General features: G+C 33.9%; 1 pseudogene; it reads right to left on the bottom strand.

The window, feature by feature from the left end:
• Window positions 1–22,304, bottom strand: part of LOC147794795 (uncharacterized) — a 71,204-nt pseudogene that overhangs the window by 1,082 nt on the left and 47,818 nt on the right.

The following is a 22,304-nucleotide window of genomic DNA, read 5'->3' as shown; positions in this document are numbered from 1 at the left end:
TTTTAAAAATTCTAGAGAAATGGAGAACGAAGATCTCGAGAATCTTCCTATTTCTGTCGTCTGATCCACGCTCCACCTCCAGTCTGAAGAGGTATAAGCGCCGATTGCCAAAAATCTGGGGAAATGGAGAACGAACATCTAGAGAATCTTCCTATTTCGACCATTTGATCCATGCCCCACCTCCAGTCTTAAGAGGTACAGGCGCTGATTGCAAAAAAAATTCGGGGAAATAGAGAATAAAGATTTGGAGAATCTTCCTATTTAGACCTTCTGATCCACACCTCACCTCCAGTGTGAAGAGGTACAAGCGCCAATTGCCAAAAATCCGGAGAAATGAAGAACGAAGATCTAGAGAATCTTGCTATTTCGGTCGTCTAATCCACATCCCACCTCCATTCTAAAGAGGTATGGGCGCTTATTGCCAAAAATCTGGAAAAATGGAGAATGAAGATCTAGAGAATCTTCCTATTTCGGTCGTCTGATCCACAACCCACCTCCAGTCTGAAGAGGTACAGGCACCGGTTGCCCAAAATCCGTGGAAATAGAGAACGAAGATCTAGGGAATCTTCCTATTTCAACCCTTTGATCCACGCCCCACCTCCTGGCTGAAGAGGTACAGGCACTGATTGCCAAAAATCTGGGTTAATGGAGAACGAAGATTTAGAGAATTTTCCTGTTTCGGTCGTCTGATCCATGCCCCATCTCCAGTCTGAAGAGGCGCAGGCCTATTGCCAAAAATTTGAGGAAATGGAGAACGAAGACCTTGAGAATCTCTGTGATCCACACCCCATGTCCAATCTGAAGGGGTACAGGTGCCAATCGCCAAAAATCCGAAAAAATGGAGAACGAAAATTTAGAGAATCTTCCTATTTCGATCATTTGATCCACGTCCCCGCCTCGAGTCTGAAGAGGTATAGGCGCCGATTGCCAAAAATTTGGGGAGATGGAGAACGAAGATGTAGAGAATCTTCCTATTTTGGTTATGTCTAATCCACACCCCACCTCTCTCAATTATTTATGAGAATCGTGTTGTCAGTCGAATCCACGTCTCAATTTTTTCCACATCTCAATTTTTTTATTAGAATGGTACAACTAATTTATTTATGTAATTATTAATATAAATTAATTATGATTTATAGTTTTATTAATTATTGGGCTTTTGCATTATGGGCATTTCTTTTGCTTTGTAGTTTTCGTGCCCTTCCTTTCAAACTGTAGCTAGCTACTTTTTGTCATGTCTCATTTCTTCAAACTGTTTGAGCGGTGTTTGTCGTCTCTCATTTCCGTCCTCATTCCCTCCAATGATTTGCTTCCTCCTAAGACAACTCTTGGTCGTGTTTGCGTTGGTAAGGAACTCTATTTTTTAAGTTAGTCTTTCTTTTCTTTTCTTTTTTTTTTTTTTTTTTTTTTTAGCTTAGTGTAAATCGGTGTTCATTGTTCTGGATATATATTACGCTAAATAGTTGTTCATTGTTCTGGATATATATCATCTAAGCATAGTTGCAAAATGATCTTGCTCTAAAGGATCGTTTACATGTTTGAGTACATTGGTGGAGAGTATTCAGTTTTATAATACTACTCGTTTTCATGTATAAAAACATTGTCGGACTAGACTTCGTTGTCTATCGAAATGGTTGACCCCTTTCCTTTCAAGAAGATACATCGAAGACTAACGATCTCGTCGAACCGGCTTCTATTTCATTCTGCTCCAATACATTCCAGAATCTATTTTGCCAACTTTTTATTCTTTTACTTAACATAACTTAAGTGATTATTCCACTAGTTCACACCTATACTTCCTTATAATAAGGAAACATGTAAATCCAGAAAGGATACCCCTATACATTAAAGTTTGAACATAAGGACACTACTCAATAACTATTTAGGTTTTAGATTTTTGAATAATGAACCCCAATCATATTGTGTCGACATAGAAGTTTGAACAACCAAAATAATGAACAGCAATGGAAAAATTGAAACACAGCAAGATCTATAAGTTTGAAAGAATAATGAACAGACCCTGAAAAAGATCACGTAACCATATTTCTTAAAATTCATCTACAATCCTCCTAGTTTCATCCTCTCTAAACATGAGATTTTTTTTTTTGTTTGAGAATTCGCCTACTCTACTCATGGTGAACCATTTCTTTGAAATTTCAAATGGTGACTTCAAATGGCAATTGAGTTGCACTCTATGTCTGTTGTTTTGACTTCAGATGGTAATTATAGAGTGATTTGTTATTTTATCAACATCTTATTTTATGTAGCAACATTTTAATTGTCTAGTACATTGTCTTCTAAACTCTCTCGTCCTAAATGTAGTTTTTTTTGTTTGGAGATATTTGATGAACAATATTCATGTCTTACTTTTTGTTGAATGATTAGTTTTTGTTGTGAGTTTTTTTTTTTTTTTTTAAATCAACCAGATTACATGAATAAATTATACTTTTCATATCGACAGTAATATGGTATTAAAATTCGTATTTAGACCTTTTTCTTTATAGATATTTGTATATCAAATATTTAATGATGTATTCATTTAGTTGAATTTAAAATACTTTTTTTTTTGTTTAAATATTTTTTTTCTAGAAAAAATGAATTAAATTATAAAGAGTCTCCTAATTAAAAAAAAAGTTCAAATTTATTTTATAAAACTTTATTTTGATGATCGGATAAATTTTCATGAAATAGTAATTTAATAATATTCAAAGGATTAATTCTCCTTCTAAAATCTTTGATATAAATTATTTTTTTATTAAATTTTGTTAACGGTATATATTATTTGTTTTTTGAAGTTGGAAGAAATTACAAATAATTTAAATTTTAGAATAATTTACTATTCATGTATACGCTCCAATATTTTTTTGATAAATATTTTAGTCTATTCGACTCATTTATAAATATATTTGTGTTAATATGAGGTTCGACCTTAACTAAAGACGAGACCAAAATAATTGAGAATATTATCTTATGTTTTTTTTTATACATACTTTTTTTTTCTTTTATGAGCGTTTGAACTTGAATTATTTTTTCATATTGACGTATCATTAGGAATGAATTTTTATCTCTCAATAATATTTGAGTCACGCTAAAATATATTATCTTTTCTCTACAAGCATGGTAGCCTAACAAAAAAAAATTTATCAGATAAAATTGTGCAATACAGATGAGTTCCACCATGAAAATTTGTACATTATTTCTAAAAATAAATGAGTAGAGCAATGAGTTTAAATTGAAGTTAGACTGAGAAGAGTAAATTTGTAAATTAATTAAATATTATGTAAATATAATTTTAGGATTATTTACCGATCTTAATATTTATTTAAAATTGCAGTAAAAATATTTTTATCAGCAACGTAATATTCTTATTCCGAAAAAGATGTAATTATTAGTTATGTTTTTGTTATACATGTATTTTTATATTAATATTAAGATTTATTTTACATTTCAATAATAAAAATTATGTTTTTTTTTTTTTTCCTTTGAATTATACTGCGGTTAGACCATAGGTGCGGCCTACATTTCAACATTTTATACATTCACTTAGTTTAGAGGAAGGTTAGAAGCTTTTGAATGGATTTTATCTAATGAAGGAATTGTCAATGAAAAGATTACGAGTTTATGTATTTTATTAATTGTACAGCCTGATCCAGATTATAGCTAAAAGTAATATTGAAAAACTAAAGTCGAAGATCGAGTAACAACCAATAACATGTGGTCGAAGAATAACTAATGAACTAAAATTTTTCACAAATGTATGTAGAGTAAAACTCTATTAATAAATAAAATATCATAATTAAACATTATTATTTTAGTAGATTTAAGATAACGTTGTTTGTAATAAAAATATATTATGGTACTAAATTGATGGATGTAAGTTGGCATCCTGTTTTGACTGGATTAGGGAAAAAATGATAATGATAAAAAAATATTGGATGGGGAGATGAGGATATGGAAAGGTAAATAAAAATATTATTAATACAAATAATGGTATGTATATTTGTTTGTTTGTTTGTTTTTTTTTTTTTTTTTTTTTTTTTTGAAAAAAGTAGAGAAAAATGTTGTTATCCAAATAATCAAAATATGGAGGTCTAATTTTATTTGTTTTAAAACCAATATTAAATCTTCGGTTGAATGTATAAGTAAACATAAATGTAACGACTTGAACTTTTCTACTTAATTTAAGGTCGCTACTATATACGTACCATAAACATTAAATGTGGAAGACTTCATTTAAATTCCATAAAACATAACATTTATCTTAAAACACAGTCATGGACTAACGTGTTTCGAAAACATCTTTAAAACGACACAACAAAAGACTAAATAAAATGAATAAGAGTTTAAGTTTAAAAAATCATCATATTCTAGCCTAAGACTAAGAAAATAAATACCACTACTCTATGCATGTGTCATGGTCACGAGTTGCGATGCCGTCGTCAACCGTATAGGAGTGCCTTGCCTTAACCTGAAAAGTAAAGTAGCACGAGGCTTGAGTATTTCTGAATACTCAGTAAGTGACCCCTTATCGGGGTTATGCAACAATCACATGCAATGAAATGATGGAACCTATCTTTCGTTTCATTTCTTTTCGTTTCGTTTCGTTTTCCCTACAGTGTAATCCTAACAGGTAATCGTGGACGTGTACCATATACTCTACACGCAGCCCATACATGCGAGTATGGGCTCACCAGCTAGTTCGCACACCGCTGGGCCACTGTCCCTAGCCAGTGGACATGCTCTCGAAGCCCTTATACCGGGACCCGTTAAAACTAGAACCGTCACGGCAACGCTATGCAAAGCATAACGATTGTTGTCCTGCCATTGGATGTACGCGTCCGTACCCTCGTGATGGGATAGGGGTATCCCCCAAATGCATGAGCACACAATATGCATGAGGTCCCACTAGTCCTACAGTTATCATTAATGAACATAACCCCCTGTCATGTTTTCATGCTTACATGTCATTCTCATTCTCATTTCTTTATATGTCATACATATTCCTAACGGGGTTATGTTTCATGCAATTTACCGTATTTCATGTCATACAGTTCATGCAGTTACATTCAAATATTCATACAAACAAGTCATAATCGTTCAACGACCACACATCGTTACATGCATTACACATCATATCAGACTAAAAGCATACATTCACGTTCACATAACTACGTACTTGAGCACAATAATCTAGCATACAATGCATCATATCATAAACAATTCATAACGTAAACACTTCATAGTCATATCGTTCTCTAACTTACCATAGCCTTAATGTTCTTATACTTATCACAGACATATCATTACGTAACGTACCTTAGTCATATCATCACCAGAACGTATCCTAACGCCATTGTTCTATCAATCTATCACAAACCTATCCCTTTCTACCCATAACCTAACCGTATTCTTTCATCAATCTCTCCTATCCATAGAACTCCGGTATGTAACCTAACCTTAACGTTTCATGAACGTATCTTACTCCTATCGTTACATTTTGTTTTGTGCATCCTTCTCGTATCCTATCTCAAACATCTTCTAGAGCACATCGTACCATAATTATTATCATACAATCCACATATTATAACATAACATAACATATAGGAAGCATATCGATCCACAGACAATTCACACATATCAATATATATGACACGTGCAGAACCACAGGGCACGTGTCAACATCAAATATAACCATGCCGATAGTAATGTCACTTACCTGGTTAGCTTAAGTCGTTGTCACGAATATATCTTTAATTAAAGTTCGATTCCGTCATTTGAAATTCGAGTCAACCTATATGAGCCCATGACATCAGTTTCAGGTTTGAACTCTACAACATTATTTCTCTCATCTACTTTGTTAAAATTGTGATATTTACTGTTAGACAAAATTTAATGAAGTTCCATGCCCTCCAAAATTTCCGATATTATTTTTAAATTATGTTCAACAAATCTTTCCTCAATCTTCCCTTTTCCTCTGTAATTATTTTAAGGGCAAGGAGATAGTGTTAGGCAATTTTGTTAATCTATTCCTACTTCCAAATCTTCCCTTTTTATTTTTATTCTCTTTTTCTTTTGAGTTACAGTGTTCTCCATTTCCATCTCTATTTCATTTTTTCTTATTTCCTTTGTCTTCTTTCTCATTTAGTTAACAATTATATTCTTAGCTTTTAATTTAATCGATTCATTTGGTTATATTCTTTTCTTATAATTCATATAAAATTATTGACCAACCTAAATCATTGCAACAATTCAGTAGATTTAATTCATTGCAACAATTCAGTAGATCTAAAATATAATTGGTTGTGATTTCCGTAACTCATACATAATTCTTTTCATTTAATCTCTAATTCAAAACTAAATAATTGTAACCAAAATAATATTATTTAATAAAATAGAATGAAGATTTAACATAGACTACTGACCTCTTCAAATGACATATCTCCTCCGGCGAACTAAATCTACTTAAACTTTTTGTTTTTTTTCTATTTGTTTTTGTAGAAAGAAGAAATTCTGGGTAAATCTGCAGTTGTTTTTACTGAAAATGAATTTCCTTATTTGTTGACAGATTTATTTTGAGGGGAGGAGTGGTGAGAGATTGAAGGAGGAGGGATCCTTTACCAAATGTTTTTCTTCTTTTAATTTTTAATTTTTATTTATTATTTTATTATTATTATGATTATTATTATTATTATTATTACTATTTTATTTTATTTTATTTTTCCGGTTGTTACATTATATACCTCTCAAAAAAACTTTCGTTCTCGAAAGTGCTTTAATCTCGAAATAACTCGAGCTTTCGTTCTGAGAGTTCTTTGTTAAGTCTTGAGGCACAACTGAGGAAGAATTCTTAGCAAATACGCCCTCATTTGTTTGGATCATAAACATTTCTTTACATGCATAAATCCTTCCTAAAGTCTTTCATAAATTCTTAACAAGTATAAGTCTTTCGTAACCATCTAGTTGTGAAGAATAAAAATCATGAAAATGGTGGAAAAGTTTTATAGATACTATACAAACGGAGGTGTGAAGTGAGCAGTATATCGTACCGCTTTCCAAGATCCTTCTACATCCTTGAAGATTGTACTATTTCATTGTAACTAGATGTTCCAAATGATATAAAAAATGTTGCATAGATAAGTTTACTTCTATTTTGAAAGGGTTTTACAAGGCAACATCTCATCAAGTTCTTGACAACTTTGTTGGGAGCCAAACTCACACCAAAATTTTTAAATAATCTCTCATAAACCTTGGTAGCAAAGAGATATCTTCATGAAACGTGATCATTGTCTTCTAACCAACGTCCTTGGCAAGAAACGTACCGTGAGTTTCAAAAACTAAGGATGAAGATCGCTTGAAAAAAACCATTGTATTACTCCTCCTCAAAGAACCAACTTGCAATAATCTTATGACAAAGTCTTTAGTAGAGGAAATATATTAATTAGCGCCAACATTCATTTGCTCATTTTATTAACATTTTGTTTATTTGAAGTGCATTGTCACTCGTGCCTTTCATATTTGCTGTATTGCCAATTCCATAATAAATAAGTTTACTAATGTTCGATTTCGCATTAGAATATCAGTGAGAATACTACTATCCTTATATTTGTTTCCTATTGACATTGGTTGTCATCAATTGTCGGGGAGAATATTGTTATCCTTGTATCTTTTCCTCTTGATTCATATCCCAAAGTTGTCCTAATCTCCTTAAGATCTTCCATACTCATAGTTAATATCATATGAGTCTCATATAAATTTTCATAGTATTTTGAGTCTTTCAAGTCTTAAAAACATCTTAGAATTCGCATAAGGGTATTTTGGTCATTTACCACCCCAAATCTTTGTTTAATTTCTCAGCATATTCCAATGGCCTTGTAACTTTGTATAATCCTTTCATATCATGACATAAGACTCCTCTTCAACTTGAATACTATTGAGAGATCACTTTGGTCATAAACCAGTGGTACATAATTATAGGGGCATTTTAGTCATTTTTCGCATACCCTTGGTTTAGCCTTATCATATTCGAATGATCACCAAAATTTCATAAATAACTTTATCGCGTCATCTTGATTCTTCTCGTAAATTTCATGAGCAACAGAACTCTGGCTCAGACGCTTCATTGACATCAATGTTCATGTGGACACTAAGGTGGGCAAACTTACTCAATTTAATCTCAAGACCCTCATTTCTTTTTTTTTTTTTTTTTTTTTCTTTCATGATGATTTCATCAACTGATTTGTAGTTTTACTAGTTTCCCACACTACATTGTTCTCCCAGTCAAATTCTCTAACTTTGGTAAAGGTTCAATAATTGACCTCTTTGCCCATACATCCTCAAAATTTTATTTTTAACAATTGTCCTCTGACCATCGTAGGAGGGCACCACAACTTTTTTTTTTTTTCCAACTACCTCGTAATACCAAGAAGGAGGCTTAACAAAATTCTAAAAATTGGTATTACATGAGCATGATAGATATCCTCAAATGCCATAAACTTGGGATACATAAAAAAGAATCCAACTTAAAATTACAGTCTTGATACCTTAACTATGGTAGTACCTTTTAACCAGGTTGACTTTGCTAGGAAAAATTGTTCGATAATTTTCTACAATAATTTGTTTACGTTGAGCTTCCGGAGTGCATTCATGTACCCTAAGGAGGGTTACCACAAAACTTCTAGTTGATTTAGATACAATGTCCCACTCTACTCCTCGTGTATCCCCCACCCAAGTTCATCTTAAATCATGATTTCTTAAATTTAAGGTATCTTGACAATCTCATACCGTAGTCCCTCTCCATATACCTCTAAAATTTTGACCATAATCGTAATGCATCGTCCAAACTGTGGTTCTATGCTTTTAAATCACCTCACAACTTCCATAATTGGTTGTATTATTATTATTATTATTATTATTATTATTATTATTATTATTAATTTTCAACTTGTATTAAGGAAGGAAAGTTTTCTAATCTCAGTACTTCCAAAGCTCAGCTTCCAGTAAAGGCACTTATGTCATTCACCAATCAATTTAAGTATACATGTTTTAAACTTTTATGGTCTTAACTCAATTCTTGTTTTTTTTTTTTTTTACTGATATTTTTAATTTCATCTTTACATACTTCAAAGTTATAAAGTTTTCTTTCAAACACTACCACTTTTAATATCTATAGTATACTATAGGATATTGACATTTATCAAGCTTCTTAGGTCATTTTATTTCATCTAAAACTACTTACTCTTCCGTATACATTGGTACAGTCCTCCCCATCTCTATGGTCATAAGACTGTAGTTTATCTATGTTCAAGACGTCTAACTAAAACATATGATCTTGCTTAGCAAAATCATTTTCACGCATACACTAACATTTAGTAGCTTACTAAAATTAAAGCTACTCATTCACAGTAACAATCTCAATAAATCTAAACATCATCAATACAACAATTTACATTCACATTCTAGACAAGGTAAACATAACGTATTCTAAATTAAAATAAATATAGAATTAAGCTAACATCAATGCAGTAAATTATAATACAGTCAATAGAGTAAAAGTCCAATTATGAGTTATATTTTATAATGACCCAGCAATAACAACATACACAATCAATGACATTTCATTTTCTTATCTTACGCAAGACATACCTGACGGAGACGGGGCACCGACGGTGGGACCATGGAACATGTCAAGCCTACATCGTAGGCTAGTCTACAAGATCTATAACCTAGAGCTCTGATACCAACTGTAACGACCCGAAATTTTCTACTTAATTTAAGGTCGCTACTATATACGTATCATAAACATTAAATGCGGAAGACTTCATTTAAATTCCATAAAACATAACCTTTATCTTAAAACACAGCCATGGACTTATGTGTTTCGAAAACATCTTTAAAACGACACAACAAAAGATTAAATAAAATGAATAAGAGTTTAAGTTTAAAAAGCATCCTATTCTAGCCTAAGACTAAGAAAATAAATACCACTACCCTATGCATGCACCATGGTCTCGAGTTGCGATGCTGTCGTCAACCGTATAGGAGTGCCTTGCCTTAACCTGAAAAGTAAAGTAGCACGAGGCTTGAGTATTTCTAGAATACTCAGTAAGTGACCCCCTATCGGGGTTATGCAACAATCACATGCAATGAAATGATGGGACCTATCTTTCGTTTCGTTTCGTTTTCCCTACGGAGTAATCCTAACAGGTAATCGTGGATGTGTACCATATACTCTACACGCAGCCCATACGTGCGAGTATGGGCTCACCAGCTAGTTCGCACACCGCTGGGCCACTGTCCCTAGCCGGTGGACATGCTCTGGGATCCCTTATACCGGGACCTGTTAAAACTAGAACCGTCAAGGCAGCGCTATGCAAAGCATAATGATCGTTGTCCTGCTATTGGATGTACGCGTCCGTACCCTCGTGATGGGATAGGAGTATCCCCCCAAATGCATGAGGTCCCACTAGTCCTACAGTTATTATTAATGAACATAACCCTCTGTCACGTTTTCATGCTTACATGTCATTCTCATTCTCATTTCTTTACATATCATACATATTCCTAACGAGGTTATATTTCATGCAATTTACCGTATTTCATGTCATACAATTCATGCAGTTACATTCAAATATTCATACAAACAAGCCATAATCGTTCAACGACCACACATCGTTACATGCATTACACATCACATCAGACTAAAAGCATACATTCACGTTCACATAACTACGTACTTAAGCACAATAATCTAGCATACAATGCATCATATCATAAATAAGTCATAACGTAAACACTTCATAGTCATATCGTTCTCTAACTTACCATAGCCTTAACGTTCTTATACCTATCACAGACATATCATTATGTAACATACCTTAGTCATATCATCACCAGAATGTATCCTAACGCCATCGTTCTATCAATCTATCACAAACTTATCCCTTTCTACCCATAACCTAACCGTATTCTTTCATCAATCTCTCCTATCCATAGCACTCCGGTATGTAACCTAACCTTAACGTTTCATGAACGTATCTTACTCCTATCGTTACATTTTGTTTTGTGCATCCTTCTCGTATCCTATCTCAAACATCTTCTAGAGCACATCGTACCATAATTATTATCATACAATCCACATATTATAACATAATATAACATATAGGAAGCATATCGATCCACAGACAATTCACACATATCAATATATATGACACGTGCAGAACCACAGGCCACGTGTCAACATCAAATATAACCATGTCGATAGTAATGTCACTTACCTGGTTAGCTTAAGTCGTTGTCATGAATATGTTCTTAATGAAAGTTTGATTCCGTCCTTTGAAATCCAAGTCAACCTATGTGAGCCATGACATCAGTTTCAAGTTTGAACTCTATAAAATTATTTCTGTCATTTACATGTTAAAATTCTGATATTTACGGTTAGACAAAATTTAATGGAGTTCTATGCCCTCTAATATTTCCTGTTTTATTTTTAAATTATGTTCAACAAATCTTTTCTCAATCTTCCCTCTAATTATTTTCACTGTAAGGAGATATTATTCATTTGTTTTTGTAGAAAGGAAGAAATTCTAGGTAAATCTGGAGTTTTATTTACAGAAAATGAATTTCCTTATTTGTTGACAGATTTATTTTTAGGGAAGGAGGGGTGAGAGATTGAAGGAAGGAGGAGGGATCTGTTACCAAATGTTTTTCTTCTTTTAATTTTTATTTATTTATTATTTTATTATTATTATGATTATTATTATTATTATTATTACTATTTTATTTTGTTTTTCCGTTGTTACAATAAATTTCAACTATAATACAAGTAAATAAAATATCAAGTTATAAATAATCGAGAAGATTTTTTAACAAACTGAGAGAGTTGTTATCATAATTATTTGTTAAATCTAAAAAGTGGTGGTATATTTATTTAATGAATCCATATAGATAATAACTATCATTTTTTTAGGGTTTAGAGCTCTTCGCCAAGGCGTTCCTCACCACATGTCAGCAACAATATTCTGCAGAGAGATAAACAGAAAAAAAAAATATCGCTATATATACATAAATACCTGTTAAAAAGTCAATAAGAACAAATCAAATAAATTTACCATTGAGGTGTGCCTGAGTAGAGTAGTTGGATTCATACCACTTTACTTATAAACATGACAATCAAAAGTACAAAGCAACAAATTATAATACAATTGGTAACCTAATCTTAACACAAAAATTAGGCTTCTTTGTTTTCTTCATAAAACTCAGTAGTTCCTTGAGAGATTGATGACTATATTTACGTCTTCTAAATTATTTCTCATCAACACGAAGTCGGCTACCTCGATGGCAAGTCTAACAGGAACAATGCAAGAGCAGCGATCCATCCATAATAGAGAGTATATAACTTTCCAAGTAAATTGAAAGCTCATCTCGTAAATTGAAAGTCCATCTACCCATAGTTAAAAATCTTATATCACACTTTCATGAATTACTATTATTATTATTATTTTATTTAAGAATATGTATAATGTTCCTTCATTTCAGTAGATACAAGGATATGAGTAATTTTTGTAGGTTATAGAAAAAATAATAATTCGAGAGAATGAGGAGAGAAGAACGAGCCAATTATTACTGAAGTCTCATATATATATATACATATATATATATATATATGTATATATACATATATATACATATATATACATATATGTACATATATATATATGTACATATACATATGTATATATATGTACATATACATATATATATATATGTATATATATACATTTCAATTCTATCTGATAATATTTTTTTTTTCAAATTTAATATTAATACGAAGAGCTTATATTTAAAAATATTTATGTTAGATAGTAGATTAATTTATTATTGCTCTAAGATGTGTTGATATATATATATATAAAATTCAAACCAAGCCAATACATTTAATTCTTCCAAAAAAAAAAAAAAAAAACTTATATAGGATAAAAATTCAAAAACAAGGTCAATACATTTAATTCTTCCCAAGAAAACTATATTAGCATAGAAATTTAAAAATAAAGTCAATACATTTAATTCTTCCAAATAATGTATTATAGAGATTATGCCGTGGCCAATTAAATGGCTTTGGCCGACAAAAACAAAGTTCAACCACTATAATTGGAATACGTAATAAACACCTTAGCTTGGAAGATTATCTTGGAAAATTCAGCTCATGTTCCAATTGGCTTCACATTAAATGTGATGTAATACCTTGTCCTACAGTCTTCTCATGATTCAACTTCACAACGATTACAATTTCAAAATTAGTTCTCTATTAATAAGGCAGAATAAACATTCATATATATATATATAAATAAGCACAAATACATCGGAGAAGGACAATTTATTTTTTCACATAATAAAAGAACACAAAATGGACATAGCGAACGAGTTAAAATGATTACATTAGATTCTTCAACGACATAAAAATATTCCATCTCTTCGTTCTGAGTGAGAATATGGTAACATCTTGATAAAATTCATCATCTAAATCCATCTCTTCCATCTCTTCTTCCTTAGTAAAACTACGATCAAACCTTTCCAAACTGTTTTTTACATTGAGATCCAAAATATGTATATATATATGAAAATTATTAAGATTTATATAGTTAAAAATATTTATAATTTTATTCTCCAACCAACCGCACACATGAATGAAATAAGAAAGGAGAAACAAAAAGAATAGAGTGAGTTTTTTTTTTTTTTTTTTTTTTTTTTTTTTTTTTTTTTTTTGAAAGAGAATCAAATGGTTTATGTTTCTGACATTCTTCACTTTCTCCTTCACTATTCTCCATTTTCATCATTTTCTTTTTTAATTGGCCTAGGCTTCGAATCAGGTTAAGTTCTCTCTTTCCGCTTATTTTTGCTCCTAAATTCCATACCATTTCTCTAAGCATGAACTCTTGTTTTTATTTTTCCTCCATTTGTGCAACGAATTGAGTTAAATTTGTTTTCAGTTGTTTTAGCTCGTTGTTTCTCGTTCTAACCCAATATTTTACAAAAGTGAGCTCATTTGTGATACTTAATATGTGTTTAGAAGCTTTGGTGCTCTTTTCTTCGATTTTTCTATTTATTCTATCCATTCCAAATTTGTTCATGTTGTCAAGTTTCATCAGCTCAGCTTCATGATTTCGATTTTTTGTTTGAATTGTCTCCTCTTGCTAGTATCTTTTGTTTCTCGCCCTGAACTTTTCTCTGCTTTCGTTTTGTAGTTTCTTTGCAACTAGGAAACACTGAGACAATAGACGGATTTTATCTTTCAGGCGGTTGCGTAGCTCTTCCAAATATGGATACCTATAGGACCCAATTTGAGTTCGTGCAGGCAACTCTTCCAAATATGGCTACCTATAGGACCAATCCCATCGAGACTAAGGAGATTTAGAGACAAGTGTAACGCCCTGTTGGGTTTAATTATATATATATATATATATATATATATGTGTGTGTGTGTTAAAATAAAATTAACAAAATAAGGAAAAGAAAAAAAAAAACTGACCACCTCCTTTAATCTCTCTGTCCATCCCCTAAAATACCTCCCTCAGCAGACAATCGAGAGATGGTAGACAGAGGAAGAGAGATGTCATTTGAAAAGGTTAGTAGTCAGATTTACCTTTTTTATTTTTCTCTTTCTTTCTAAGGATATTAGCCATTATTTAGATAAAATTTAAAAATTTTCTGTTGCAATGATCGGAATTAGAAATTATCTATCGTAGTGAGGGTCCATGAAAATTGATCAGACAAAAAAAGAATAGATAGATAAGGAGGAGAGGAAGATAGGGAAAAGAAAGATCTAGCAAACATATTCAAATAAAAAAAATAAAAAATCTGGGAATAGAATTAAAATATGAGACAGAGAATGAGAAGAGAGAAAGATTGGAAAACAGATCAAATAAAAATAAAAAATACCAAATTAGGGAAAAGAAAGATCTAGCAAACATATTCAAATAAAAAAAATAAAAAATCTTGGAATAGAATTAAAATATGAGACAGAGAATGAAAAAAGAAAGATTGGAAAACAGATCAAATAAAAATAAAAAATACCAAATTTGGAAAACATAATCAAAAGAGATTTTCACAGAAAAGAGAGGAAGATTAGATTTGGAAATAGTAAAAACTTAAACCCTTGAAATAAACGGCTTAAAAAAATGAAACTAATTAAAAGAATTAAATTTAAATTACTTCAAATAATTAGATATGGAAGTAGAATTGAAAGGAATTAGAGTTAAAAGAAAGAAAAAAAAATAAAAGAGAGAGGTGTTAAGGATAGTTGACCGTTCATTATAAGCCAAATATCGATATTTGCCTTACATTACGGGTTACCATATTTGCCCTTATTAAAGGCAAATATATTGCATTCATTTATTATTATTTCCTTTTATTACTATTTCCATATTATTTGTAATTTACCATATTTCTGTATCCTGTAAATGATTATAAATAGGAGAATTCTTACCCCATTTAGGTGTGGTGATTCAGCAAACATTCACATGGTATCAGAGCGCTTTCGGTTTAACAACCCTGATCCTTTCTTCTCTATGGCTTCCGAATCTTCTTATCATCTTCTTCCTTTCAATACTCTAATCCATATGATCACCATCAAACTTTCTTCCTCCAATTATCTTCTTTGGAAAAGCCAACTTCTCCCTCTCCTTGAGAGTCAAGACATGCTGGGCTATGTCGATGGAACTATGGTTCCACCACCTCGCTTTAAACCAGAAACCTCTTCAACACTCAACCCCAAATATTTGGCATGGAGAGCAGTCGATCAACGACTTCTCTGTCTCCTGCTCTCCTCTCTCACTGAGGAAGCCATGGCTGTTGTCGTTGGTCTCTCTACTGCACGTGATGTTTGGCTTGCGTTGGAAACTACGTTCAGCCATCAGTCGAAAGCTCGTGAACTGAGACTCAAGGATGAGTTGCAGTTGATGAAACGTGGCACCAAACCTGTTGCTGAGTATGCCCGTGCCTTCAAAAAAATTTGTGACCAACTTCATGCCATTGGCAGACCGGTCGAGGACATTGATAAAGTGCACTGGTTCCTTCGTGGACTCGGCACCGAATTTTCAGCTTTTTCTACTGCTCAGATGGCTCTCACCTCTATCCCCTGTTTTGCAGATTTAGTCTCTAAAGCTAAAAGTTTTGAGTTGTTCCAGCTCTCCCTTGAGTCTTCTATCCACTGATGAGCGCGTATGCGCACAGGTGCGAAAGCACACAGATGAGGGTGTTCATGAGGTGCATGACACTATGGGGTTCCGCTGACCTCCAGACGTCGCTACAGATTAGCTTGACCAGAGGGTCTAGGGGGTGTGCGAGCGCCATGGAGATTCACACTCGCACGTGTGAGTCGTGTGTAGGGAAGTACTACACATCCAATTTGTCCGAGACTGGAGGCCACCCCTAAGATGATTAGAGATAGGTCCCTAAATCATGATTGCATGTGTTTGCATTTGCATGGCCCCCTATAGTGGGGCTACTTACTGAGTATTCTTTGAAATACTCAGGCCGTGTGCCACATCATTTTTCAGGTAAAGGCAAGGTGCACTTGTACGGAGGACGGCGGCATCGCGAGCAGAGACTATGGCACGTGCATAGGGTAGATTCAGATTTAAATTTCTAGTCTTAAGTTAGAATAGGTTGTTTTGCATTTCATTGTTTTAAATTATTTTGTATTTGTTTTTTTTTTCTATAAATTTCAGTATTTCATATTTAAACACGTAAGACCATGGCTGTCTTTTTTAGAGAAGAAGTTGTTTTAAACGTTTTTTTGAAGTTTACGTTATCAACTATATTCATGTAAGAGTTATATTTCCGCATTATAGATGAGCATGAGACGTTAGTAGCGACTCTGAGTATGTGGAAATTTAGGGTCGTTACAGTTGGTATCAGAGCTCTAGGTTTTAGATTCTGTAGACTAGCCTACAATGTAGGCTTGGCACGTTCCATGGTCCCAACGTCGATGCCCCGTCACCGTCAGGTACGCCTTGCACAAGATAAGAAAAGAGTAACGTTTTCAAACTCGCATGCATTTTTATGTTAATGTTACTGAAATTGTTATGATATTTCACGTATTTATTTAAGAGCATGATGTGATGTGTTGCATGCTGAGTGATTTTGTTTGCAATATGATGTGAACCTAGTAGATGTGATGCATAGCATAATTTCATAGGTAATGAGCCTTAGACTTAAGAGATGCTATCTTGGTTTCTAGAACCATGCTGCCTAGACCATGCGAAAGAGTAAGACGAGGAAGGGGACTACCTCCTATTAGAGATAGAGGACGAGGTGAGGCTAAAGAGAGCCCACCTCAAGAGGGACCTGAGACAGGTTTGAATTAGAACCCTTATGGTATGTATGGTCGGCAAGCAGCCTTGAGAGGGTAGACGTAGTAACTAAGGATAGAGTAAATAATGACCAAACAATAGTAGCCGACCAAACTCTAAGCGTAGTCTTAATAGTAGTAAAGATGACCGACTTCGACGTAATACTAGACATGGATTGACTAGCTGCAAACCATTCTATTATAGACCGTCACAAAAAAAAAAAAAAAAAAACGAAGAGAGATATTCTCACCACTGATGTGACCTAGCTTTAAATTTAAAGGCACAAGTACTGGGACTACCTCAAAGGTAGTCTCGATGATGAAAGCAAAGAAACTAGTCCAACAAGACGGTTGGACTATATTAGTATGTGTCGTAGACATAAGAGGAAAAGAAAAGACCCTAGAAAACGTGTCCAGCGTAAACGAGTTTCCAAATGTGTATCCGGATGACCTACTTGGAATACCCCCTTCTCGAGCGGTTGACTTTATCATCAAACTCGAGTTGGGAACTGGGCCTATTTCTAAAGCACCAAGGCGCAATTACAAGACTTACAGGATAAAGGGTTCATTCGACCTAGCATATTCCCCTAGGTTGCGCCAGTGTTGTTTGTTCAGAAGAAAGATGGATTGATGCATTTGTGCATCCATTACAGAGAGTTAAATAAGAGAACCATAAAGAACAAATACCCTCTGCCTAGAATAGAAGACTTATTCGATCAACTAAGAGAAGCAACGATATTTTCTAAGATAGATCTGCGGTCAGGATATCAGAATAAAGAGTAAAGAAAAAGACGCACCAAAGACAGCATTTAGGAAAGGTATGATCGCTATAAGTTCGTGGTAGTTCATTTAGCCTCACCAATGCTCCAGCTGTGTTAACGGAGTTAATGAACCGAGTGTTCAAAGACTGTCTAGACACTTTTGTGATCGTGCTCATTGATGACATCCGAGTGTACTCGAAAACAGACTTGGAACATCAGGAACACCTCTAAAAAGTCCTAACCACCCTAAGAGAGAACAAGTTGTATACCAAGTTCTCAAAGTGTGAATTTTGGTTACGATAAGTCTCTTTCCTAGGTTACGTGGCGACAAAGAACGAAGTATCCGTAGATCCTACTAAGGTCGAAGCGGTCACGAAATAGGAACGCCAAACTTCGACAACATCAGTACAGAGTTTCTTGGGACTAGTGAGATACTATCGAAGGTTCGTGTAGCACTTCGCTAGAATAGCCTCGCCTTTGACATAGCTAACGAGAAAAGGGGTACCATTTATATGAAATGATGCTTGTGAGGCCAGCTTCCAAAACCTAAAAGAGAGATTGGTAACCGTCCCGGTACTTACGGTACCCGAGATCTCAGAAGAGTATGTAATCTATAGTGATGCCTTTGAAGAATGGACTAGGATGTGTGTTAATGCAACACGGTAAAGTTGTTGCATACGCGTCCCGCCAACTAAAAGAATACGAAGATAATTACCCTACCCACGACCTGGAGTTGGCCGCTGTAGTGTTCACGCTGAAATTTGGTGACACTATCTGTATGGAGAGAAAATTCAAAGTTTAACCGACCACAAGATTTTAAATATTTCTTCACCCAGAAAGAGTCAAATATAAGACAGAAAAGGTGGTTAGAATTGGTGAAGGACTACGATGTAGATATCCAGTATCACCCTAGAAAAACAAATGTGGTCGCAGACGCTTTGAGTAGAAAGGCGGCCCACTCTTCGGCCCTCATTACGAGGGAAGTAAGGGTACAAAGAAAATTCGAGGGAGCCAACATAGTTGTAGCGACCGAGAGAGTCATAACACAACTGGCCCGACTTATAGTGCAACCTACACTTTGGCAAAGAATGGTGACCTCCCAACGAGAGGATCCAAACCTACAGAAAGTCTTAAGCCAGCTAGCTGAGAGTCTAGTAAATGGATTCTCGAAGACCTAAGATGAAGGACTATTCTATCAGGGAGGCCTATGTGTCCCAGAGAAGTTAAGGAAGGAGATACTAACGGAAGCTCACAACTCGCCATTTGCCATGCACCCAGGAGGTACAAAAGTGTACCAAGATTTTAAACAACATTTCTGATAGAAGAGCATGAATAGGGACATGGCCGAGTTTGTGAGCGAGTGCTTAGTTTGTCAACAAGTGAAAGTTCCTAAACAAAAGGTAGTAGGGTTGTTGTAGCCCCTAAGCATACCAGAGTGGAAGTGGGAAAACATAGCAATGGATTTCATAGTAGGATTACCCAAAACGCACAAAGCATATACAGTGATCTGGGTAGTTGTCGATAGGTTGACCAAATCGGCACACTTCCTACTTGGGAAAGCTACATATACAGTTGACAAATGGGCACAACTGTATGTGAAAGAAATAGTAAGACTACATGGAGTCCTAGTGTCTATAGTGTTGGATCGGGATTCACGCTTTACGTTAGCATTTTGGCGCGGACTTCAAAAAGCATTGGGTACCCGCCTCGATTTTATTACCGCCTTCCACCCCCCAAACAGATGGACAAACGGAGTGTTTAAACCAAATTCTAGAGGACATGTTATGCGCTTGAGTACTAGATTTTAGGGGAAGTTGGGATTCCATACTCCACCTCATGGAATTCTCGTATAATAACAACTTCCAAGCCACTATTGGTATGACACCGTTTGAGGCCTTGTATGGGAAACGGTGTAGGTCCCCACTATGTTGGGACGAAGTAGGCGAAAGAGAGTTAGTAGGACCTGAGCTGGTTCGACTCACCAACGAGGCTCTTCAGAAAAATTCGAGCGAGGATGCGTATCGCTAAAAGTCGACAGAAAAGCTACGCTGATGTAAGGCGTAGAAGCTTAGAGTTCGAGACAAGGGGCCTAGTATTCCTCAAGGTGGCACCTATTTAAGGTGTCTGGAGGTTCGGACGTACAGGCAAGTTAAGTCCTAAATTCATTGGACCATTCGAGATCCTAGAGCGAGTTGGTCCAGTAGCGTATAAGTTAGCCCTACCTCTAGCCCACTTAGGAGTACACGATGCATTTCATGTGTCGATGCTGAGGAAGTACATTACGAACCCTATCCATGTAATAGACTATGAACCACTCCAACTCAATGAAGATCTGAGTTATTAGGAAAAACCAATAAGAATCTTAGCAAGAGAAGTAAAACCGTTATGCTACAGAAACATTGCGTTCATTAAGGTGTTGTGGCGAAATCACCACACTGAAGAAGCCACGTGGGAGTGTAAGGACGAAATAAAAGAAAAATTCTTTGAGTTAGTATACGAGTTGGAGACTTTCGAGGACGAAAGTTCTTTTTAGGGGTAGATAATGTAACGCCCCGTTGGGTTTAATTATATATATGTGTGTGTGTGAAAAAAAAAAAAAACTGACCACCTCCTTTAATCTCTCCGTCCATCCCCTAAAATACCTCCCTTAGTATCAATAATTCAGCAAAAAAAAAAAAAAAAAAAAAAAAAAAAAAAAAAAAAAAAAAAAAAAAAAAAAAAAAAATATTTTTCTGGAGAAAAAAAAAATGCATATAATTGAGTGGTTATCCAATAATGGAGACATCGGTAAGGCAGACAATGGAGAGATGGTAGACAGAGGAAAGAGAGATGTCATTCGAAAAGATTAGTAGTCAGATTTACCTTTTTTATTTTTCTCTTTCTTTCTAACGATATTAGCAATTATTTAGATCTGAGTTAGAAATTTAAAAATTTTCCGTTGCAATGATCTGAATTAGAAATTATCTATCCTAGCGAGGGTCCATGAAAATTGATCAGAGAAAAAAAGAATAGATAGATAAGGAGGAGAGGAAGAAATTGATCAGAGAAAAAAAGAATAGAGAGATAAGGAGGAGAGGAAGATAGGGAAAAGAAAGATCTAGCAAACATATTCAAATAAAAAAAATAAAAAATCTGGGAATAGAATTAAAATATGAGACAGAGAAGGAGAAGAGAGAAAGATTGGAAAACAGATCAAATAAAAATAAAAAATACCAAATTTGGAAAACATAATCAAAAGAGATTTTCACATAAAAGAGAGGAAGATTAGATTTGGAAATAGTAAAGTTAAAGAAAATCTGGCAAGTAGAATTAACCCTTGGAATAAACAGATTTTGCTTAAAATAATTAGATAGGGAAGTAGAATTGAAAGGAATTAGAGTTAAAAGAAAGAAGAAAAAAAAACAAAAGAGGGAGGATTTTAGGAAAGAAAAGAAAGTTAGAACTGTTTGAAGATGACAAGCACTGTTCATATGGCAAAATTGAAAGGCTAAAAAGAATTAGAGTTAAAAGAAAGAAGAAAAAAAAAACAAAAAAAAAAAAACAAAAGAGAGAGGATTTTAGGTTAGAACGGTTTGAAAATAACCAGAACTGTAAATAGAATTAAAATATGACATAGAAGAGAAATAAGTCAGAGAAGAAGATATGAGAAATTGTTATATTTGTATGTCTAGGATATAACATTAAATGTTGAATTATCCAAACCACTTGAAATATTAATAATATTGACATATTATTAATTTAAGTTTTAAGTTTTATTATCCTATATAATTTAGAAACAATGAAAACATGGAATTCGATTTTTATTGAGACCGTTTACAGCAGTTTTTCACACGGTTAGTTGGATTATTAATTAAAATGTGAAATACTAACAAAATGTGACGAACGATGCGATAGGAAGCAAACCTTGGCAACATTTGGTGTAGTTCTCGAGGAACGGGAGCTTACGTAAATAAATTAGGGAATTCTTCGACTAAGGCCAACCAGGTAAGTGGCCTTACTATAGGATAGGCTAAAAAGTATATGAGTTATGATGATGTATGAGTTATGATGATGTGTGGGTTATGATACCTGATGATGTACTCAGTATATATATATATTTTGATGAATGTCGTACTTGATATGTTTGATGCACTTTGTGGCAATATGATGAGTATGATGATTGCGTGACGTTTATCTTAATATGATGATGTTTTCCA

Source organism: Cucurbita pepo, chromosome 1 (genome assembly GCF_057944985.1).
Source record: "Cucurbita pepo subsp. pepo isolate OVF chromosome 1, ASM5794498v1, whole genome shotgun sequence".
Classification (NCBI taxonomy): Eukaryota; Viridiplantae; Streptophyta; class Magnoliopsida; order Cucurbitales; family Cucurbitaceae; genus Cucurbita; species Cucurbita pepo.
Note: the sequence above shows the minus strand (reverse complement) of the source record. Positions and strands in the feature narration are given on the sequence as shown.